Source organism: Mytilus galloprovincialis, chromosome 1, assembly GCF_965363235.1.
Source record: "Mytilus galloprovincialis chromosome 1, xbMytGall1.hap1.1, whole genome shotgun sequence".
Lineage (NCBI taxonomy): Eukaryota > Metazoa > Mollusca > Bivalvia > Mytilida > Mytilidae > Mytilus > Mytilus galloprovincialis.
The window spans coordinates 34,285,794-34,296,281 of record NC_134838.1 but is presented as its reverse complement, the minus strand read 5'-3'; the positions used below and the strand labels follow the sequence as shown (position 1 = coordinate 34,296,281).

The window sequence follows — 10,488 nt, the reverse complement described above, 5'->3', positions numbered from 1 at the left end:
TCTTTAGCACGTATGTTACTGTGCCTAATTGCACATCCACCGATGCTCAAAACTAAGTTTTTGACCCGGAGGTTTACTCGTTTGCGAGCCCTTTCAATAGCTTGACCACAATTGGCATTGTGCCAATACCGTCTCATTAGTATGTCTGACCATATTATTTTTAAAGCTGGATACAATGCATGTAACCGAAGCAGGTCACATTCTATATCACTGAATAATTTCTCTGATGTCGATATACCCAAATCATTAGACCCAAGTTGAATAACAAGGAAACTCGGAAGGGGGCGGTTAAGCAACCTTTGTTCAAAGACTGTATTTAAATCACCCCACTTCATACCCCTTTGACCAATCCAAATCATATGAGCACCTGTATTCTGTAGGCCAAGGTGAAGTCCCCCAGGTCTAGACGAAGCTTCTTTATTGGCCCAATATACTATAGATGATCCTATTAACCAAATTGTTTTGACACCTACAATTGATGTATGTATTATTTCAATAAGCTATTGCGTTTTAAAAAGTATAACCTATAATTTTAAATGTTCAAACGGATGTATTTTGTGTAAGCATCCGATGTCCAACGACCCCATTTCTTTAATGTTTCGTCATCTACTCCTAGCCTTTTTGCTTCAGTTGCTCCCCCGATTCTGAAAGAATGTGCTCTGAAATGTCCATTGATTTCGGAGAATGACAAACTCTTTTGTAAAATAGACGAAAATTGATAACGAGTGAGACTTGATCCATCAAAATGTATGTATAAATTACTCCCGGATGAAGGATATCGAATTTGTAAAAATTGCTTTAGTAAGTGAATGGGACACAGAGATTTGTCGATTTGCTCACTAATAATCAAAGTTAAAGATGAGTGTAGTTGATCTGTTTTGGAACTACGTATACACAGACGAAGCTCTTCTTTGTGATCAAATTTGACAACTGAAACGTCAGATATTTGTATAACATGTGCCCCTAAATCAGTTTTACTTTCCGCAGCTATCTCACCCACGCGAAGTAAAGCGAAAAAACTTAGACTAAAAGCTGAAGCAAACATGACGGATTCATACGACGAAAAACAGACATGTTGAAGTGACCTGATTAATTTTCGTAACAAATCAATTGAAATTGGTACCCGCAAATCGGTTTTTTTTGGATTTGACCTTTTTAAACCTTCTAATGTTTTCCCTACTAAAAAGGATTTTGTACTATCTGTTAAATCTTGAATCTTATGTTGATAACTTATTCCTGACATATATGTTAAGACAGTAGAGGCTGACAGACCCTTGAATGAAAGGAAGGCAATGTAAAATATTAAATCGCTAAGCGGAGCTGGCCAAATATCATGTAAGTTGTATGCTGATCGAAAATTTTTAAAGGATTCGACTGCCGTATTGTATGTTTTCCAGGTTTTTTGTGCCATAGAACTGGTAAGGAGATGATTTAATTCAATTTCTAAAACGTCCAAAGATGGTCTGGAATTGCTGTCTTGTACTGATCTGCTTCTGGGCAAAGGTGTCTGAAACGCTGAAAATCACAACGGGATAATGAATCGGCTATGGTATTAATTTTACCAGGAATGTGTTCTGCTTTTAAAACGATATTATATTTTAATGTGGAAAAAACTAGATTCCTCATAAGGGACATAACTCGATTCGACTTAGAAGTTCTCTTATTTATGATAGTAACAACGGCCTGATTATCCACATAGAAAAGGATTCGTTTGTTTTTAAGATGTACTCCCCATATATGAAGTGATATAACAACTGGGAAAAGTTCCAAGTAAGTAATGTCCTTCAATAAATCATGCTCTGCCCATTCTTTTGGCCCACAACTTTGTGCCCATTTCCCCTGAAAGTAAATGCCAAAACCTTTGTTTTGACCCCCGGCACTGTCTGTAAACAGTTCAAGCATATCATTGGAAGTCCATAAACTATCAATCATGACCGTGACTCCATTATATTGCTCTAAAAAAAGAGATCCAAACTTTAATGTCCTCGCGCATATTACATGATACCCGTACCCTGTGGTGTGGTTTTCTTTTGTTACAAGTAGCATCAATCAATCTTCGGCAAAAAGCCCTTCCAGGGGCGATAACTTGGCATGCAAAGTTTAACAAACCTATCAGGGACTGTAACTGGCGCAAGGTTACCTTTTTTGAATGTAGAAACAGCTGCAAAGTTTGTTTTAAGTTAGTCAGTTTTTCCCCAGGGAGCCTCATTTCCATTTTTAAGGTATCAAATTCAATACCTAAAAAGGTCAAAATTTCTGTGGGTTGAACGGTTTTGTCTTCGGCTAATGGAACCCCCCAATCTGAACAAATTTTCTTGAACGTTTCAAGTGTTTCCTGACAAGTTGGACTATTTGCTTCACCTCCAAAAAGGAAATCGTCTAGGTAATGAAGTATATTTGAATTTCCACTGGTAAGTTCCGTAACCCAATGAAGCGCTGTTGAGAACTTTTCAAAGAGCGAACAGCTGATTGAGGCTCCCTGTGGTAAACAACGATCAAAATAATATTTACCATCAAAAATGAAACCCAACTGGTCAAAATCAGAAGGTGAAACCCTTAATAAACGAAATGCACTTTTAACGTCGGACTTTGATTTTCGTTAGCTATGTTGGCAGTTTTGCACTTGTTTGAATAACGCATGAATGACGTCACGAAATGACGTATTATTGATGTGATTAAATTAAGAATCAATTAGGATTGATTCCGGAAAATGGAGTTAAACTTTTATTAAAACAGTTTATCCTTATATGATAAACTTAATTAGTGCAGAAATACAATTTTAGAAATCATCTTTCTTTTTTGAACAGTTAGGAAAATATAACTATACTGTTCCCAGTTGCAATTTAAAGACTGAAGTTAAGAAAAAATATTGTACCGTTGTATACATTTAAGTAATTATAAAATGTTATAGGATTTTTTACTCTCGAACAATTACAATACCAGAAGCATATATTGTATTATAAGTCGCTGGTATTACTTTTTGACTTTCCGAATTCAAGATCTGACTGACTGACTGACTGACTGACTGACTGACTGACTGACGGACGGACGGACGGACGGACTGTGACTGACTGACTGACTGACTGACTGACTGACTGACTGACTGACTGACTGACTGACTGACTGACTGACTGACGGACTGACTGACTGACTGACTGACTGACAGACTGACTGGACGTGAAAACAATTTGATATGGAGACAAGCGTTTGGTTTTGAAATTCAGTGGCGGATCCAGACATTTTAATTTTTTCCCAACCCAGAGTAAAGGGGGGGGGGGGGGTTCCAACTATATGCTCCCATTCAAATGCATTGATCGGCAAAAAAAAGGGGGTTCCAACCCCCGGACCCCCCCCCCCCCCCCCCTTGGATCCGCCACTGGTTTTGAAATTTTCTACATGAGGCATTTGCCTCAATGGTAGTTACGGCCCTGTTAAATAAAAGTGAGGTAAGTGTTGCTGAGAAAACATACCTCAAGTTAAATGAAGTCAATTTATAGACATTTCAAGTATATCTAAATAATATTTATACTTTTATTTTTAAACAATTTGGGCAGTGTTTGCCGAAGGCGATTTTTTTTTTTTTAAAAGATGAATTTATAAAGAATCTGGTGCCATCTCATACTTTCGATTAGACCTGCTGAGTTATTTATTTTCAATACATTGCAAGTCAGGTAATTTATTTTCAAACTACCACAGAACAAACCATTTATTTTTGTGATTATCAAGGCTGAGTTATCTATTTTCAAAATCCTCCTGCCCCCCCCCCCCCCAGAATATCAAATGGTCGTCCCCTAACCGCCGGAAACCACCAATGGGGCATCAATGCAGCGAGAAAATCCCGCACCTCGAGGCGTGCTTCAAATGGCCTCTAAATAAAAATGTATACTACTAGTAGTTCAATGAACTGGAATTGATCTCTAAAAATCAAGCCGTTTTTAGGAAAGGGCATTCAACTACAGACAATATATTTGTCATACATGTACTTGTTTCATTGTATTTGTCCTTTGGTAAAAAATTGTTTTGTACATTCATAGATTTTAGAAAGGCTTTTGATACCATTTGGAGAACTGGACTTTGGTTTAAATTACAAAAAAGCCAGATAAAAGGAAAATTTTTCCAAGTTATATATAATATGTATACTAATATCAAATCATGTGTTCAGTACAACAATACGAAATCAGATTTCTTCCCTTGTATGATTGGAGTTCGTCAGGGTGAAAATCTTTCCCCTTTTTTGTTTTCCATATTCTTAAATGACTTAGAAGATTACTTTAGAGAACTTCATGTTTTACCTCTAGAATTAATTAAAGAAAAATGTTATAATGAATTACATGTATTTTTAGAAATTTTTGTTTTGTTGTATGCAGATGACACTGTTATTTTTGCTGATAATTATGATGAAATGCAAAATGCTCTCAAGGTTTTTGAAAACTATTGTAAAATGTGGAAACTTAGTGTGAATATTGGTAAAACTAAAGTGATGGTTTTTAGCAAAAGAAAATCGAAAATGGATTTTGATTTTAAACTTGATGGTACATCTCTTGAAATTGTAGATAGCTATACATATCTTGGTCTTTTGCTTAATTATAATGGGTCATTTGTTTGTGCAAAGAAAAAGCTTGTAGAACAGTCGCAAAAAGCACTTTTTGCTGTTTATTCAAAGATTAGAAATTTACATTTACCTATTGACCTACAACTTAAATTGTTTGATTATCTTGTCGAACCTATTTTATTGTATGGATCAGAAATATGGGGATTTGAAAACATTGATATAATTGAAAAAGTTCATCTACAATTTTGCAAGAGAATCTTAAATGTGAGATCAAGTACTCCAAATGTTATGGTATATGGCGAATTAGGAAGGTTTCCACTAGAAATTAAAGTAAAATTAAGAATGTTATCGTTTTGGAGTAGAATGGCTAAAAATGAAAACAAACTTAGTAGTTCTATGTATAAGCTTATTTTCAAATTACATGCTGATGGTATTTGTGAATTTAAATGGGTGTCATTTGTAAAATCTATATTTGACAACTCAGGATTAGGTCATATGTTTTTCAACCAATACATTGATTATTCAACTTTCAGACCCGTTATAAAACAGATTCTTCAAGATCAGTTTCTTCAAAAGTGGTCCAGTAATATTGATAACTCGTCTCGTGGCGAATATTATAAGTTATTTAAATCTCAGTTTGGTCTGGAAAATTATCTATTACGTCTTCCAGAGGATAAAAGAATCTGGATTTCAAAACTGAGAACATGTAACCTAAAAATTCCTATGGAAACTGGCAGATGGTACAACATCGCTAGAACAGATCGCATATGTACCTTATGTAATGAATCATGTATTGGTGATGAATATCATTATTTATATGTATGTAATAATAGTTCTATTACTGAACTTCGGAAGAAATATATACCGAAATATTATACAACATACCCATCTGTACTGAAAATGCAAAATATGCTGTCATTGTGTCACTGTCAGTTATTGTATAATCTAGCTATATTTATTAAGAAACTATCTACCTTCATTTAGAAAGATGCATGTATCTTACAAGTTTTATTATCTTTAGAAATTACAATTTTGTTAATAGTTACCTGTCTATTCTGTCATTTATTGTATTTGATTTGTAATTTGTCCTCATGTAACACATATTTTGTGTCTGAGTGTAAATAAAGAATTGAATTGACAATAGACGTCATATCAAAATCCGTGACAATAGACGTCATATCAAAATTCGAAATATATAATAGAAACCAAAATGAAAAATCATACAAGACTAACAAAGGCCACATGCAGGTTCCTGACTTGGAACAGGCGCAAAAAATGTGGCGGGGTTAAACATGTTTTTGAGATGTCACTGACCCTCCCCCTATACCTCCAGACAATGTAGAAAAAACAAACACACAACAATACGCACTGTCACAGTAAAACTCAGGTTAGAAGAAGTCCGAGTCTGATATCAGATAGAATAGGTTACAAAAGAAACTAAACAAAATGACAATGATACAGAAATTAACTAAGGACTACTAGTAGTTAATGACAAGCCAGTTCCAGACCTCAATTAAACTGATTGAAAGATTATGTCTTCATCATATGAATATCAATATATATATGAGAAGAACATAATCCGTATCATGCCAACAACTGGTTTTAGAATAAACATGTTTATTTCCGATGCAAAGACCCTATAAGTGAATCAATATTAAAGTCAAAATATGCAATCTTTAATGACCTGACAACAGCATCGTACCTATAGCTCTTCTTAATAAGTCTGTTTAAAGGTTTTGTTAGCTTTTGAGGCGATTGTCGACATGTTTGTGCATTGTTAAGAATATTACCATCAAAAATTGGATTTGACATACCTGAACGTATAAGATGTATAGATTATGTGTGTGTTTCAGTTGTTTGTCGGTCCCTTGAAACAAAAGCATGTCAAAATTAGTAATAAATGAAAAGAAATCTGAAAAAAAAACCAATTTTATTTGAATTCACAAATTTTATCAGTTATTAGGACAACATATGTTAAAACTTATTATTACAATGAACATCTTTATTCAAAATACATTTTGTACACACCGAACAACAAGCTATAAAAGGCTCCAAAATTACTAGTGTAAAACCATTCAAACGGGAAAACCAACGGTATAATCTATATAAAATAAAAAAAAAAAAAAAAACGAGAAACGAGAACATATATAAATTACATAAACAAACGACAACTACTGTACATCAGATTCCTGACTTAGGACAGGTGCAAACATTTGCAGCGGGATTAAACGTTTTAATGGATCCAAACCTTCTCCCTTTTTCTGAAACAATAGCATAACATCAAAACATAGATAAACACACAATAAAATATCAATTGGCAGGCTTAACTCAATCAAAAAACGTACATTAATACACTATAAACGAATAAATTTGATCTGCGACATCTGAATGCAAATGCACAGTTAATAAAATATTAGGGACAAACATTCAAGGCCAAAAAAGCAAACAAACAAGTCCAAACAAAGCCGTTGCAAATCACCGCTGCGAAATATTTAACCCTTCGAAAATATTCACTTTAGAAAAAAAAATGGTTTTATAAAAACACAGGTAAATATTGAAGTATATACCAATGTAGTATAAGAAGTGAAACTTAGAATATATTCCAAATAATCAAAGCTGGTATATAGACAAGATCCATATAAATATAAAATAACAACAAAAAGCATTATAAACAGTATCAACAGGTCGAATTAACAAGAAAATACGATTTGAGAGTACTCGCAGTTACTGACAGCTAGTTAAAAGCCAAAAACAATTAATAATAAAAAAAATCATGCATCAGAGACTAAAATCAACTAAAACACATCCCAGGGATTTTATGTGACTGAATAGTCTACCAGACAACGTTATAACTGAAAACAGAATCACATATTTTAGAAGTCTTGTTCAGTCTTGAAGTGGTTCTGACGGTTGTTTGAACATCTTGCAGGCAATCAGAAACATGTTCATGCATTTTTTTTTGTTTCATTGCTATCAAACTTTTATTTTAAAGACAATCCGGTACATATTTAAATATTTCTATGTAAACCTCTTGTTTCACCATTGTTGTGACAGAGGGTAACTTTGTTTCTATTATTTTCTGTATAGCATTGTATTCAGATAGGTTATTGGAATTAACTTGTAACTCATTACATAACTTACACAGTCGGTGCACTCAGTCAACTGCACTTAGATAATAATATATTTTTGAAATGCTTTCAGCCTCAATTTTCGTGTTTTCCCCTTATTTTTTATGCACTGTACTGTCTAGATTTCGGTCTAAAGATCATATAGAGCCTTCTAGAGCTGTTACATTATATAAATATCAGAAGTCCCTAATAATGGACTTCCGATAATATTCGTGGGGCAAAAATACAGATACATTTACTGCATAGATTAAGTTGCATTTTTTATAAGTTATTATCTTCTTCATATACTGTCTTAGTGTGTTATATATTTAACATAATGTAGTCTCTGTGTATATACTATTCCCAGCTTATATATCCTTATAGATGCTTTTAGTGTGGTGGCCCCTTATGGGGTGTCAAAATAATCACATAGTCACAATTTTTTGGCCAATATACTCACATAATCATATTTTTTAAACATTATAATCATATAATAAAAAGTACAGTTCTTGATTTTCAAATTATCAAATACAATGAAATATTTGGTTATCAAATGATCACTATTAAAACAGTCAAGTAACCACGGAGGAGGCTCAATGCAGGGACTTTCAATATTAGTATAGAAGTCCCTGCTCAATGTGACCTTTATGTTTGCAATGCAGTTATCATGGCTATTTTATGATTATTTATTTTTATTTTCATTTTGCATGCCTTGTTTTATTGTTACTTATAAGTTTTTATTTTGTTGAAAAGCTAATCAGAGTAAATTTTTAAAATTCGAATCGAAATAAAGTTTTTTTTTTAATTTAGACAGAGTTATCCCTCTTTGTACATTTTCTTAGAGACTGACTTCTCATCCTTTATTATTAAACGATGATTGTTTGGTATGAGTGTTAATTAATTTTAATCATGTTGTATCGTAAGTATCTTTTCACCCAATCGGGATTGTAATGAGTTCTACAATTAAGACAATAAAATATCAGTGTACCTGAATATATCCGGAAATTATCTATCATTTCCGGACACGGATCTTAATTTAGACACCTGAAAGTTTCAAACAGAAAAGAACCGAAAAGTTTATCTTTTATTTAATGTTTATACAAAGAACAATATTATCATGTTTGACAGACAAGGAAGACACCCATAAACCCTAAAATCAGAAGAATTTGAAGTGTTAAATGAATATCACGATATAGGTAAAAGTGTCTGATTATGTAGGTACGGAAAGTGATTTTTTTTAAATCAACTGATCTTAGACAACTTAACCTCATTTTAAAGGCATTGTGAAGACATTTTCAAAACAGTTTCACTTTAATCAATACACATAAAAACAACGAAGAAATAGCAAATTTTCAAAATGGTAATTTTTTACTATTCTGGAAAAACTGTTTCCTCTCTTTAAAAAATAATAAAATATTTTTTTTTAATCATTTGGGTTATAGTTTCGTTTATATTGCTTCTTTTACATCTTGTTAATCAATTTCAATCCTCAATATTAAGTTTTTTGGTCAGAATAGAAGCATAAAGCATGAAAATGTCAACCACTCTCATGAAATTCTATTGTCCAAAGTCACATAACATGAGTATACCTTTATATATTCCTTTTTTCAGAGCATCAGTTGGTATATTGAAAATGTAAAGTAAAACTTTATAAACATTTGAATCTAAAGAAACAAAAAATAAATATAAATATTACTATTTATATACCAATGTATATGTTTGTGTGTGTGTATAAAAAAGAAGATGTGGTATGATTGCCAATGAGACAACTCTCCACAAGAGACCAGATGACACAGAAATTAACAACTATAGGTCACCTTACGACCTACAACAATGAACAAAGCCCATACCGCATAGTCAGCTATAAAAGGCCCAGAAATGACAAATGTAAAACAACTCAAACGAGAAAACTAACGGCCTAATTTATGTACAATATTGAACGAAAAACAAATAATTAACACATCAACAAACGACAACCACTGAATTAAAGGCTCCTGACTTTGAACAGGCACATACATACAGAATGTGGCGGTTAAACATGTTAGTGGGTGCCCAATCCCCTGACCTGTGACAGTACAACATAAGAATGAACTATAAAAATCAGTTGTACCATGAGAGACGAGAAAAGTTTTGAAATATGTCATCTGTCTTTGTATAGTCATGATAGTTTTAGAATGTTCCCTTTTCATTAACATTCTTTTTAATGAAATATTCTTATTCTTATATAGCATGTATAGTGAATGCTATAGGAAGTAAAAATAAACAACAACCTTCTAACAATTATTCTACCGGACTAAAATACCTGTTGCACTGAAAAACAATGAAACTAATATAACATTATTCTTATTTGAGAAATTTCAAACAAAATAATTATGTCAGATCACTGTAAATACTTGTATGTATAAAAGTAAAGTAAATTCATATCTGTATATCAGTTACAATATTTATACAGTGAAATCTGTAAACCAATCTCATTCAGGACTGAAATTCAAAATGCATTGAATGTGAATAGCATTCGAAGTGAACTGCCGCTATAGTCCTATAACATATGACTTCGCATTCTTATTCAATTTTTAACGTTTTTATACTGATATTTTCATTTTTTATTTTTTCTGAATAGGCTCGGGTGGCACATTGATAGTAAAAAAAATTTATCAGAACAGTAAATAGAAATAGTAAATAATGCCCCCGAGGTCATATGTTATAGGACTACTGCCGCTACTGCATGGATTTCTATTCTTTTAGTTGAACATGTTGAAAATACATATATTGATTGTTGTTAAACCACATTATTCAGTATCCTTACTATCTCGTGTGCAATGGCAAGTG

General features: G+C 32.8%; 1 protein-coding gene across 4 annotated transcripts in view; it reads left to right on the top strand.

Annotated features, from left to right (window-relative positions):
* The first annotated feature begins 8,702 nt into the window (after positions 1-8,702).
* The window catches only part of LOC143072280 (uncharacterized), a 63,452-nt gene continuing 61,666 nt past the window's right edge, over positions 8,703-10,488 (top strand). For all 4 annotated transcript variants that reach the window (XR_012977135.1, XM_076247156.1, XM_076247188.1 and 1 more), the window contains exon 1: positions 8,703-8,855. The gene's annotated coding sequence lies outside the window, so the exon portion shown is untranslated. The remainder of the gene's footprint in view (positions 8,856-10,488) is intronic.